The 13,377-nt window shown below is 45.6% G+C and overlaps 1 protein-coding gene across 1 annotated transcript in view; it reads left to right on the top strand.

The window, feature by feature from the left end:
- The first annotated feature begins 10,078 nt into the window (after window positions 1-10,078).
- Window positions 10,079-13,377, top strand: part of LOC115475875 (fatty acid hydroxylase domain-containing protein 2-like) — a 48,488-nt gene continuing 45,189 nt past the window's right edge. The window contains 1 exon segment of the mRNA XM_030211933.1: window positions 10,079-10,104. The gene's annotated coding sequence lies outside the window, so the exon portion shown is untranslated.

The raw sequence follows: 13,377 nt of genomic DNA, 5'->3' as shown, positions 1-13,377 counted from the left end.
CATTCTGCGGTAAGTTTGAAAGCTGGGTGCAAGAAGGGGAAACTGGAAGGTTTATATCAGCATTGTATTGAGCAGTGACTCAAAATTCCTTTATTTTAAATACATGGAACATTTTAGGAGCAGACCTAGGGGTGGCCTCCTCAAAAACAATGAGAGAGGGAAAGTGAAAATATACACACAACTTCAATTGTAGTTAAGGCATTAGAGTAATGTGAAACGGCTACAGACTTCTGTTTAATTTATTCTGCTTTCTTTGTTACATTATATTACTTTGATTAGACTTCTGTTTGACCCTTCTAATATACTGTGGACTAAACATGGATTTTTCTTTCTTTTTGATTAATTGATATTTCTTTTTGGATCTTCAAGTTTATGATATTTGTATACTTGATATGTATGAATAAATCAATTTAAAAAAGAAAGGATTAAATAGATCCTTTCTTTTTTAAATTGATTTATTCATACATATCAAGTGGCCTAAAAATCCATGAGGCATTCTCCATCTTGCTTCAGAAAGCAGTTGTCCTGCTAAAACTCCCTGGAATGAACTTAGTATTTTACCTTGAATATATCCTCCTAATGAGATATTGCACTCTCCAGTCACCCAGCTCTGAGCTACTTCTACCTGTTCTACTGTTTTCTCACCTCTGCAATAAAGCTGCCTCTCCTCAGATTTCTACCTTCAACCACTGATACAACTCTCAGAATTACGGAGTCGCTGTGCCCCTAGGGCAACACTTCTGAACATCTGACTGTGAGTAAATTATCTGTATTTATTCAATAAAGGGAACTTCAGAAAAGAAAGAGACTTCAGATGTGTTCTGGTGTGCCAAGGTTATACTTCAAGATATTGAGACTTTACAGTTAACAAGTCTTAAGAGGCTTGACAAACACAAACATGCCTTTTGTTACCAAACCAGAAAAAAATGTTGTCAAGTTTGTCTTTTAAAAGCTTTTATTTTTTTAAATACTTTTTTGTATTAAAAAGGAAAAGACATAATTATCACAAATTGCAAAGGACATAGTAACATAGTAGATGACGGCAGAAAAAGACCTGCACGGTCCATCCAGTCTGCCCAACAAGACAACTCATATGTGCTACTTTTTGTGTATACCCTACTTTGATTTGTTCCTGTGCTCTTTAGGGCACAGACCGTATAAGTCTGCCCAGCACTATTCCCGCCTCCCAAGCACCAGCCCCGCCTCCCAACCACCGGCTCTGGCACAGACTGCATAAGTCTGGCTAGCACTATCCCCGCCTCCCAACCACCAGCCCCGCCTCCCACCTCTGGCTCTGGCACAGACTGTATAAGTCTGCCCAGCACTATCCCCGCCTCCCAACCACCAGCCCCACCTCCCGATCTCGACTAAGCTCCTTAGGATCCATTCCTTCTGCACAGGATTCCTTTATGCTTATCCCACGCATGTTTGAATTCTGTTACCGTTTTCATTTGCACCACCTCCCGCGGGAGGGCATGGTAAATTTCATTTTTTGGGGCAGGCATCTCTGCAATTCCCAGGTGCTCCACTTGAGTCCCAGCACACAGCAGGAAGGGTGGAGAGCAAAAGTGCCCCATCTAAACCCCAAAAGTATTAATCACACCCACACACACACCCTTGCTAACACCCTCCTCCCTCATCAGCCTCTATTCCTTCACTGAACACATTACTGATCCAGCTCTTCCTGCTCGTCCCAGTCCATCTGCTCCAGCCTCCGTCGGATCCAGCTCTTCCTGCTTGTCCCAGCCACCTGCTCCTGCTGTTCCATCCCTCCTAATCCAGCTTGTTCCAGTCCGCCTGATCCAGCTTCTCCCTGCTCGTTCCAGCCCACCTAATCCAGCTTGCTCCAGCCCGCCTGATCCAGCTCCCCCTGCTTGTCCTAGTCCATTTGCTCCAGCCTCCGTCGGATCCAGCTGTTCCTGCTCGTCCCTCTCCATCTGCTCCAGCCTCCATCGGATCCAGCTCTTCCTGCTCGTCCCAGTCCATCTGCTCCAGCCTCCGTCGGATCCAGCTCTTCCTGCTTGTTCCAGCCACCTGCTCCTGCCGTTCCAGCCACCTGCTCTTGCCGTTCCAGCCCGCCTAATCCAGTTTGCTCCAGTCAGCCTGATCCAGCTCTCCAGCCATCTGCTCCTGCTGCCCCAGCCCACCTAAACCTGCTTGCTCCAGTCAGCCTGATCCAGCTTCCCCTGCTCGATCCAGTCCATCTGCACCAGCTTGCTCCAGCCCGCCTGATCCAGCTCCCAGTCCATCTGCTCCAGCTTGCTCCACCCCACCAGCTTGTCCAACTTGCCTGCTCACCCACTCCCTACCTCTCTCACTACCTATGGCCCCCTTTCACATTCTATTCCTCGCCCTATCCCTCCCCAATCTTGTCCCCCCTCCCTCCGCTGTCTACCACACGAACTCACTACCCATCCCCCCCATCCTGCCCACTACTGCAATACCCTACCTACCCCTATCCCCCACCACCTCACCATCCCTACTGTCCTCCTCCTCCTCCCTAGCTCTCAACATCCAAACACCTCCTTCCTGCCATGAACCCTTCCCCATTCCTCAGCGCATCCCACCTTCGGCGCCTTCGTCGCCCTACCTCCCCCACCCTTCTCCGCTCTCTCTTGCTCCTTCTGCTATCCGCAGGAGACATCAATCCCAACCCAGGTCCACCACACATGTCCTCGTTCTTGTCTCATCTATGCAAACGTTCCCGCGATATCTCCAATCTCATCTCCATTCCCCTCCTCCCCCCTTCCTCTCTCCCCTTCTCGTGTGCCCTGTGGAATGCCCACTCAATCTGCAACAAACTTACCTTCACTCATGATCTCTTCATCTCCCATTCCCTCCATCTGCTCGCCCTAACCGAAACCTGGCTCACCCCCGACGACTCTGCCTCAGTCGCAGCCCTTTGCCACGGAGGCTACCTTTTCTCCCATTCGCCTCGCATAGCTAGCTGCGGTGGCGGCGTTGGCCTACTACTTTCGCCCTCCTGCAGTTTTCAACCTCTCCTCCTACCACAGTCTCACTTCTTCTCATCCTTTGAAGTCCATTCCATCCATCTATTCTACCCGCTGCCACTCCGAGTTGCAGTCATCTACGGCCCCCCTGATAAGTCCCTCCCTTCCTTCCTTACTGACTTCGATGCCTGGCTCTCCATTTTTCTTGAGCCCTCATTCCTATCCCTCATTCTTGCTGACTTCAACATACACACTGATAACCCATCCGACTCATACGCTTCTCAATTCCTCACCCTAACCTCCTCCTTCAACCTCCAACTGAGCTCTGCCACCCCTACTCACAAATCTGGTCACTGTCTTGATCTCGTCCTCTCTTCTACCTGCTCGCCCTCTAATCTCTGCGTCTCCACTTTTCCCATTTCTGACCATCAACTGATCACATTCACACTTCATCACCCTCCCCCTCAGTCCCGCCCAACTCTAACTACTACCTCCAGGAATCTCCAGGCAGTTGACCCCCCCACCTTATCCGCCAGTATCTCTGATCTCCTCCCGTCCATCACATCCTCCGAGTCCATCGACAAGGCTGTTTCCAATTACAATGCCACTCTCTCCTCCGCCCTAGACACCCTTGCACTGTCTGTTTCCCGTCCCACTAGGCGCACTAATCCCCAGCCCTGGCTTAACCCTTGCACCTGTTACCTTCGTTCCTGCTCCCGATCGGCTGAACGCCTAGGAGAAAATCTCCCACCCATACTGACTTCATTCACTTCAAATTCATGCTATCCTCCTTCCAGTCCTCCCTATTCCTTGCCAAACAGGACTACTACACTCATTTGACTAATTCCCTCAGCTCTAACCCTCGTCGTCTCTTTGCCACCCTCAACTCCCTCCTCAAAGTGCCCTCCGCTCCCACCCCCCCTTCACTCTCTCCTCAATCACTGGCTGACTACTTCCGCGACAAGGTCCAGAAGATCAACCTCGAATTCACCACTAAACCTTCTCCTCCACTTCATCCTATCACCCACTCCCTCAACCAATCAACCCAGGCCTCCTTCTCCTCTTTTCCTGATATCACCGAAGAGGAAACCGCCCATCTTCTCTCCTCCTCAAAATGCACCATCTGTTCCTCAGACACCATCCCCACCAACTTACTTACCACCATCTCTCCCACTATCACCCCTCCCATCCGTCATATCCTCAACCTCTCTCTCTCCACCGCAACTGTCCCTGACACCTTCAAGCATGGTGTTGTCACACCTCTCCTCAAAAAACCTTCACTTGACCCTACTTGTCCCTCCAACTACCGCCCCATCTCCCTCTTACCCTTCCTCTCCAAAATACTTGAACGCGCCGTTCACAGCCGTTGCATTGATTTTCTCGCCTCTCATACCATCCTCAATCCGCTTCAATCTGGCTTTCGCCCACTTCACTCGACAGAAACGGCATTATCCAAAGTCTGTAATGACCTGTTCCTCGCCAAATCCAAAGGTCATTACTCCATCCTCATTCTCCTCGACCTATTCGCCGCTTTTGACACTGTCAATCACAACTTACTTCTTGACACACTGTCCTCTTTTGGGTTCCAGGGCTCTGTCCTCTCCTGGTTCTCCTCTTATCTCTCCCATCGTACCTTCAGAGTACACTCTCATGGTTCTTCCTCCACCCCTATCCCGCTCTCTGTTGGAGTCCCTCAGGGTTCTGTCCTTGGACCCCTTCTTTTCTCTATCTACACCTCTTCCCTGGGCTCCCTGATCTCGTCTCATGGCTTCCAGTATCATCTCTATGCTGACGACACCCAGCTTTATTTCTCCACACCTAACATCACTGCAGACACCCAGGCCAAAGTATCGGTCTGCTTATCCGACATTGCTGCCTGGATGTTTAACCACCACCTGAAACTGAACATGGCCAAGACCGAACTTCTTGTCTTCCCACCCAAACCCTCTTCTCCTCTACCTCCACTCTCTATTTTGGTTGATAACACCCTCATTGTCACCGTCTCATCTGCCCGCAACCTCGGTGTCATCTTCGACTCCTCCCTCTCCTTCTCTGCGCATATCCAGCAGATAGCCAAGACCTGTCGTTTCTTCCTCTATAACATTAGCAAAATCCGCCCTTTCCTCTCTGAGCACACCACCCGAACTCTCATCCACTCTCTCATTACCTCTCGCCTTGACTACTGCAACCTACTCCTCACTGGTCTCCCACTTAGCCACCTAGCCCCCCTTCAGTCCATTCAGAACTCTGCTGCACGTCTTATCTTCCGCCTGAACCGATACACTCATATCACCCCTCTCCTCAAGTCACTTCATTGGCTTCCGATCAGGTACCGCATTCAATTAAAGCTTCTGCTACTAACCTACAAATGTACTCGATCTGCAGCCCCTCCTTACCTCTCAACCCTCATCTCCCCTTACGTTCCTACCCGTAACCTCCGCTCTCAAGACAAATCCCTCCTTTCAGTACCGTTCTCCACCACCGCCAACTCCAGGCTCCGCCCTTTCTGCCTTGCTTCACCCCACGCATGGAACAAACTCCCCGAGCCCATACACCAGGCCCCCTCCCTGCCCATCTTCAAATCTCTGCTTAAAGCCCACCTCTTCAACGTCGCCTTCGGCACCTAACCTCTACACCTCTACCCAGGAAATCTAGACTGCCCAACTTGACATTTCGTTCTTTAGATTGTAAGCTCCTTTGAGCAGGGACCATCCTTCTTTGTTTATTTTGTACAGCGCTGCGTAACCCTAGTAGCGCTCTAGAAATGTTAAGTAGTAGTAGTAGTAGTAAAATGTGAACCATCTGGAGTCCTAATTCACAAGTGGGTAATGTAACACTTTATCTTTAAAAATTCCGGTGTATATTTTGCTATTTTTGTTCCAGTAGTCCATTTGTGTGAATGTAACATATTTAAGGACCAATTGACAAGTAAGACTGCCTAGTACTCATCGTCTCTGGTTCTATACTGCTTTTGGTAGATGAGCACATACATTTCCATAGTAAAAAAAAGATCAGGAGAGATCTGATGATCTTTATGTCATCTATCCCTAACTTGACAGTCCCCCCCCCCCCCACACACACAAACCCAACTAAAAAACTACTGCTTCCCAATTCTACTAAATTGGGTAGTTTTCTGACAGTCCAATTTGTGTTATAATAATAAGAATCATACTTTTAAGATGCAAAGACTTGCATGATGGATGTGTTTGCTTCCGTGCTGATCTGCAGTGGCATTCTTATTTCAACGCCTAAGAATTGCATCAAAAGGTACTTCCCTTTAAGGCTTTTGCTAGGTTCAATAATGGGAGATGTCCAGCTTCATACCACAAGCTAAGAAGAGCCAACCAACTGCAACTAGATCTCCCATAGTTAAATAATAACAGTAGCTATAGCTCTTTCTGACTAGAGACAGGGAAGAGCTTGAGCAGAACAAAGGTAAGGGATCCGGCTGATCCTAAAGGTGGAAGGGCTGAAATCTCAGGAGAAAAAAAAAAAGAAAGGACCAGACTCTGTGATTAACACCAAGGAGAAGGAAAGATTAGTTCCGAAAGGCAAATAATAAAACAAGGAAAGGGAAGATTTCTGCTTGTGACCTGGCTTTTGGCCACTGTTTGGCAAACAGGATACTGGACTAGATGAACCACTGGTCTGACCCAGTATGACTACTCATGTTCTTATGTTCTAAGATTCCAGAAACAGTTGTTATTTTGAAAATGACATTAGGAGTTCAGCAACAAAAGTAAACTTGATCCGGGGCTTTGAGCATGCAAGGTCAGGGGAAACAAAGTAGATGCCTTGCTTTTCATGTTTTCTTGATGTCGAAACCTGTCAAACAACTTCTGCGGGAGGATTGTGCATTGGGAGGATTGCGCCTTGGATGCATGATCAGGCACAATCCTCCCACAAAAGCCCCCCCCCCCCCCATGATCAATTTGCATGCTATTAGTTTTGATCGTTGGTGCTTTAATTCCCCGCACTGATCCGGCGCTAATTTTTCAGCACTGCTCAGAACAGCACGGGGAATTTGATCATCAGCTCCCAGGTTTATCAGTAAGATTGGCTATTCTGCTTAATCTTTTTTCATTAGCATTGTGACTTCAGTTTTCTTATCTCTGTGACTGCACCTGATTGCAAAATAAATACAAGCCATTGGCAGTTTATTACATTTTGTTGCCCCTTTAATTTGGGGGGGGGGGGGGAGTTTTTTCCTCACCCATGAATAGTTTGTAACTGATGCCTAGAGCTGCATCCTGCCCAGAATGTGGCCTCAGTATGTCACTATAATTTAGACATAATTTAGACCTTATTTTGAAGGAGTACATTATATTATATAATATAATTATATATAATTATATATTATAATATAATATAGTTATAGTTATATTATATAATATTTACATGAGTACTTTGGGAAAAATTGTTCTGGGACCAGGAGAATTGTTAATGTCCTATGCCAATGACATATTTTTGTTAATTCCTGTTAGGTAGGTTATTGATTCCATCTCATCCATAGTTCAGGATAGTATAAGAAAATTGTTGATTGGTCTATCAATATGCAACTTAAATTGAACACAGATAAAAACCAAGCTTCTTTGGTTTGGTTTATCAAATTCAAATATTCCCAAATTCTGTTGATACAGAATTCTGCAGCCAGGTTAATTTTTTATAAATCAAGGTTTCATCATGTTTCCCCTTTGTTGACAGAGCTGCAGTGGTTGCCAGTTCAAGCAAGGATTGTTTTTAAGGCACTATGCTTGATTTTTTAATCTCTGTATAGTGTTTGTGCAGAAGATTTCTCACAATGTTCCCCTTTTTAGGTATATTTAAAGCAGGAAGCCGGCAAAAAAATCAGTTGGACCGCTAGATGACCGAGGAGTAAAAGGGGTGATCAGGGAAGACAAAGCCGTAGCGGGGAGATTAAATGAATTCTTTGCTTCAGTCTTCACCGAGGAAGATTTTGGTGGGATACCGGTGCCGGAAATGGTATTCGAAGCTGACGAGTCGGAGAAACTTAATGAATTCTCTGTAAACCTGGAGGATGTAATGGGGCAATTCTACAAACTAAAGAGTAGCAAATCTCCTGGACCGGATGGTATCCATCCCAGAGCACTGATAGAACTGAAAAATGAGCTTGCGGAGCTATTGTTAGAAATATGTAATTTATCCTTAAAATCGAGCGTGGTTCTGGAAGATTGGAGGGTGGCCAATGTAACGCTGATTTTTAAAAAAGGTTCCAGAGGAGATCCGGGAAATTATAGACCGGTGAGTCTGACGTAGGTGCCGGGCAAAATGGTAGAGACTATTATTAAGAACAAAATTACAGAGCATATTCAAAAGCATGGATTAATGAGACAAAGTCAACATGGATTTAGTGAAGGGAAATCTTGCCTCACCAATCTACTACATTTCTTTGAAGGGGTGAACAAACATGTGGATAAAGGGGAGCTGGTTGATACTGTGTATCTGGATTTTCAGAAGGCGTTTGACAAAGTACCTCATGAAAGAATCCAGAGGAAATTGGAGAGTCATGGGATAGGAGGTAGTGTTCTATTGTGGATTAAAAACTGGTTAAAAGATAGAAAACAGAGAGTAGGGTTTATTGGTCAGTATTCTCAATGGAGAAGGGTAGTTAGTGGGGTTCCCCAGGGCTGGGACCGCTGCTATTTAACATATTTATAAATGACTTAGAGTTGGGAATAACTAGTGAAGTAATTAAATTTGCTGATGACACCAAGTTATTCAAAGTCGTTAAATCGCGGGAGGATTGTGAAAAATTACAAGCGGACCTTACGAGACTGGGAGACTGGGCGTCTAAATGGCAGATGACGTTTAATGTGAGCAAGTGTAAAGTGATGCATGTGGGAAAGAGGAACCCAAATTATAGCTATGTCATGCAAGGTTCCACGTTAGGAGTCACGGACCAAGAAAGGGATCTAGGTGTCGTCATTGATGATACTTTGAAACCTTCTGCTCAGTGTGCTGCTGCGGCTAAGAAAGCAAATAGAATGTTAGGTATTATTAGGAGGAGTGGCCTAGTGGTTAGGGTGGTGGACTTTGGTCCTGAGGAACTGAGTTCGATTCCCGGCACAGACAGCTCCTTGTGACTCTGGGCAAGTCACTTAACCCTCCATTGCCCACCGCATTGAGCCTGCCATGAGTGGGAAAGTGTGGGGTACAAATAAAAAAAATAAATAAAAGGAATGGAAAACAAAAATGAGGATGTTATAATGTCTTTGTATTGCTCCATGGTGCAACCACACCTCAAATATTGTGTTCAATTCTGGTCGCTGCATCTCAAAAAAGATATAGTGGAATTAGAAAAGGTGCAGAGAAGGGCGACGACAATGATAAAGGAGATGGGACGACTTCCCTATGAGGAAAGGGTAAAGCGGCTAGGGCTCTTCAGCTTGGAGAAAAGGCGGCTGAGGGGAGATATGATAGAGGTCTATAAAATAATGAGTGGAGTTGAACGGGTAGATGTGAAGCGTCTGTTCACGCTTTCCAAAAATACTAGGACTAGGGGGCATGCGATGAAGCTACAATGTAGTAAATTTTAAACGAATTGGAGAAAATGTTTCTTCACTCAAGTGTAATTAAACTCTGGAATTCATTGCCAGAGAATGTGGTAAAGGCGGTTAGCTTAGTGGAGTTTTAAGAAGGTTTGGACGGCTTCCTAAAGGAAAAGTCCATAAACCGTTATTAAATGGACTTGGGGAAAATCCACTATTTCTGGAATAAGCAGTATAAAATGTTTTGTACATTTTTGGGATCTTGCCAGGTATCTGTGACCTGGATTGGCCACTGTTGGAAACAGGATGCTGGGCTCGATGGACCTTTGGTCTTTCCCAGTATGGCTATACTTATGTACTTTGTTGACAGAGCTGCACTGGCTGCCAGTTCAAGCAAGGATTGTTTTTAAATCACTATGCTTGATTTTTTAATCTCTGTATAGTGTCTGTGCAGAAGATCGCTCACAATCTTTTAAAAATGTTTCAATCTAGTGCTAAGTCTCAGACTTGTAATTCTAGTTCTCCTTCTGTTATACACATTAGATTGAAAGCTATTTTTTCTCATGCATTTCATTTCCTTTCGTTTCAGCTTTGGAATCGCCTTCTCGTTGATCTTTGTCTCTTGAGGCATCTTTCAAATTCTGGTAAGGCTTTGAAGACCCATTTATTTACATCAATGTGATTAGTGATATTTTTATGTGTTTGATTGTTATTTGTAATTCCTGATGATTGTATCAGTTTTTGTTTTGTTGTATCCTGCCTTGAATCCTACCCAGAGAGTTGGTAGTTTATAAGCCCCCTTGTAATGTAATGTATTCAGGTCTAGAGAGTTATGGTGGTGTCTGAGACCTCCCCAAAAGATGTGGATGCCTTGCTGAGTCCATGTTTAGCATTCAACATTTTATTTGTCCTAGTAGTTTTAGCTGAGCTGATTTTAATACTCTCCATTTTTGTGTTACTTTAATGTTTATATATTTGAGTGCCCTTCTTTTCTGAATGTTAAAGATGTTCATTCTCTCTGAAACATTCTGTGCAAAATGTTCAGGAGAAGCTTTTCCTCTTCATGAGTTATAAATCTTAAGAATATAGAGGTTACGTTTTGCTTTTAGTACCATTGTTATTTCCATTTCTGTTCTTCTATGTCAAGGAATGCGAGAGCAGATTAAGCAGTAGGGTGCTTATTTATTCAGGACCAAGATTTTGAAGCTCGGTGTGGGGGGGGGGGGGGGGGGCGCATCTCCTGAGGATTATTGCAATTATGTTGAGCAATGCTAAATCAAAGAACTAAAGCTTGGAAGCAGAAGGTCAGAAAAGTAAGAAAGATTGGTGTTTCTGTCTATGTTTAACTGACAAAAGGTGTGTTCCGTTGGGAGAAGCTGTAGAATCTGGAACGTCTGGGCACAAAGAAGGTTTCCAGATTATGGTGTAGGCCAGAGCTTCCCAAACTGAGGGTCAGGATCCCAAATGGGGTTACAAAATCTGCATTTGGGGTCATGAACTAGGGTGAGCTCCAGGGGAGTAGCCACGGGCGGGCCTGGATGGGCCCAGGCCCAGGCCCAGCTACTTTCCCTCCAGGCCCACCCACTCAACATCCCCTCGCACAGAGGTGTGCTGGAGCTGACTCGCACCGGCTCGCCAGAGCCGGTTCTGCACAGCGAGCCGGCTCCAGTAAACGAGGTAAATATGGCAGGAGGGTGCCACAGGCCATGCTTACCCCACTTACCTCACCTCCCACAGCCCACGTTTGCCTGCGCCCACACCGCACTGGGGGATTTAATCTTTTTTACCTCCGTCGAAGCGGCCGCATCATTGAAAGCCCTGCCCATCAAGCCTTCCCTTCATGAGTTCGTTCCCTCAGAGTCCCACCTTCTGACATCATTTCCTCTTTCTGCAAGGGCAGGACTCTGTGGGAACAAACTCACGAAGGGAAGGCTTGATGGCATAGGCGCCCGCCTCCCCAGCCACAGCAGGATGGATCAGCTGTTTCTGTAGAAATGCTAAATAGTAGTAGTAGTAGTTCTCCCGCTGCTCTGGGGGGTTTAAATAGCAGCAGCTGCAGTGAAAGTCATCTCTAGCCTTGTGTATAACCAGTTGTAATTTGATTACCTTACTGCTGGGAGAGCAGAGCAGGGGGGTTGGCTGGAGGTGTCCTGGGTTGCCAGGGAGATATTTAACTAGGATGAATTCCTGCACATGAGCAGTTCATACCAAAGAGACTTGCACTGACCCCTGAAATTTTAAAAGTGCTAAAAAATAAGTTTTAAAAGTATTTGCATTAAATCTAATTGCATAATTTAGGTGCTAGGAAGTGGGATTGGTATTCCATGCACTCAAATTTGCTCAAGCCATATGCAAATTAGTCTGTTTTTGGGAGGTTCTCATTTGCATATTTATGGGTAAAAAATTGTTGGAAATGTTTATAGCCTTAATGTTAGGGCATGGCTCTGATCAAAAATGGTGAAGTTTGATCCAAAAACGAAGGGTTTAGCTAGTGTTTTTGACTAAAAATTCCCATTAGAGTGTCTGTATGTTAATCTGCATTCAAATAGAGCTCTCTGATTGGATGAGCAGCTCCTGTTAGAAAATCTGCCTGGGAACAGAGAGGAGAGGAGAGAATCAATGGGTGGGTGGGTGTGGATGGCTGGAGGGGGGCAGGGGAGAGGAGAGAATCAATGGGTGGGTATGGATGGCTGGAGGGGGGGGCAGGGGAGCGAGGACAAGAAATTAAGAAGAAAGGCAGAAAGTAAAGAAATAAATGGAAAGGAAGCCCTGGAAACAGAGTTAAGAGGACAGATAGCAGCAGAATCGGATACTGGGCCAGCATGATCAGAAAAACAAAGTCACCAGACAACAAAGGTTGAAAAGATCATTTTATTTTCATTATAGTGTTTGGAATATGTCCACTTTGAGAATCAGGTGCTCAACATTAAATGTTTATATTTATTTACTTATATATGGCATTTTATCCCACATTAAACATGAATTAGGATGTTTTGTGGCTCTACATGAGAATTGTGATATTATGATCCTTGTTTCATATTGTTGACGGTCTGCATTTTCCGTATGGGTGGTATATTGGTGTATTAGGTTCTGCCCAGTGTAATGTTTATGGTGCAGTAAGGTTCTGAGTGTGTTTTTGCACAAAGTTGTGCATAGTGTTTTGCAGTTGAGCGATTGTGGTTAGTATATGCTTTGAGCAACCACTTTATTCTTTGACATATGATACATATCTAATATCTAAATTTAATAAAAGGTATTAATTGTGACTTTTATTTTTATTTATTTATTTTTTTCTGTGTGTTATCAGACAATTATGGATTTAAGCCCCACCCCTAACCCCACCCCTTTAGCCTCCACAAACAGTTGGGCCTCCGACCGCCTATGCTTGATGGGCAGGGCTTTCAATGATGCAGCCACTTCGACGGAGGTAAAAAAAAGATTTAAACTACGCAGGGTGGCACTGTGGCAGGAAGAGAAAGGGGGATGATGGGGAGAAGAGGGCAGGCAGGTGGATATGAATGGGAGGGAGGATGGGGTGAAGGAGAATCGCTGGAAATGGATGGGAGCAGGAGGGGAGGGCAGGGGAGAGAGGAGAATCGCTGGGTATGGATGGATAGAGGGGGGAAGGGGAGAGAAGAGAATTGCTGGGTATGGATGGATAGAGGGGGGAAGGGAAGAGAAGAGAATTGCTGGGTATTGATGGAGGGGGGCAGGGGAGAGAAGAGAATTGCTGGGTATGGATGGATGAAGGGGGCAGAGGAGAGAAGAGTTGCTGGACATGGGTGGATGGAGGGTAGGGGAGAGGAGAGTTGCTGGACATAGGTGGATGGAGGGGAGAGGAGAGTTGCTGGACATGGGTGGATGGACGGGAGGGCAGGGAGAGAGGAGAATTGTTGGAAAAGGATGGAGGGGAGGGA

This window comes from Microcaecilia unicolor, chromosome 8, assembly GCF_901765095.1.
Source record: "Microcaecilia unicolor chromosome 8, aMicUni1.1, whole genome shotgun sequence".
Lineage (NCBI taxonomy): Eukaryota > Metazoa > Chordata > Amphibia > Gymnophiona > Siphonopidae > Microcaecilia > Microcaecilia unicolor.
This window is presented reverse-complemented; position numbering and strand designations above follow the sequence as displayed.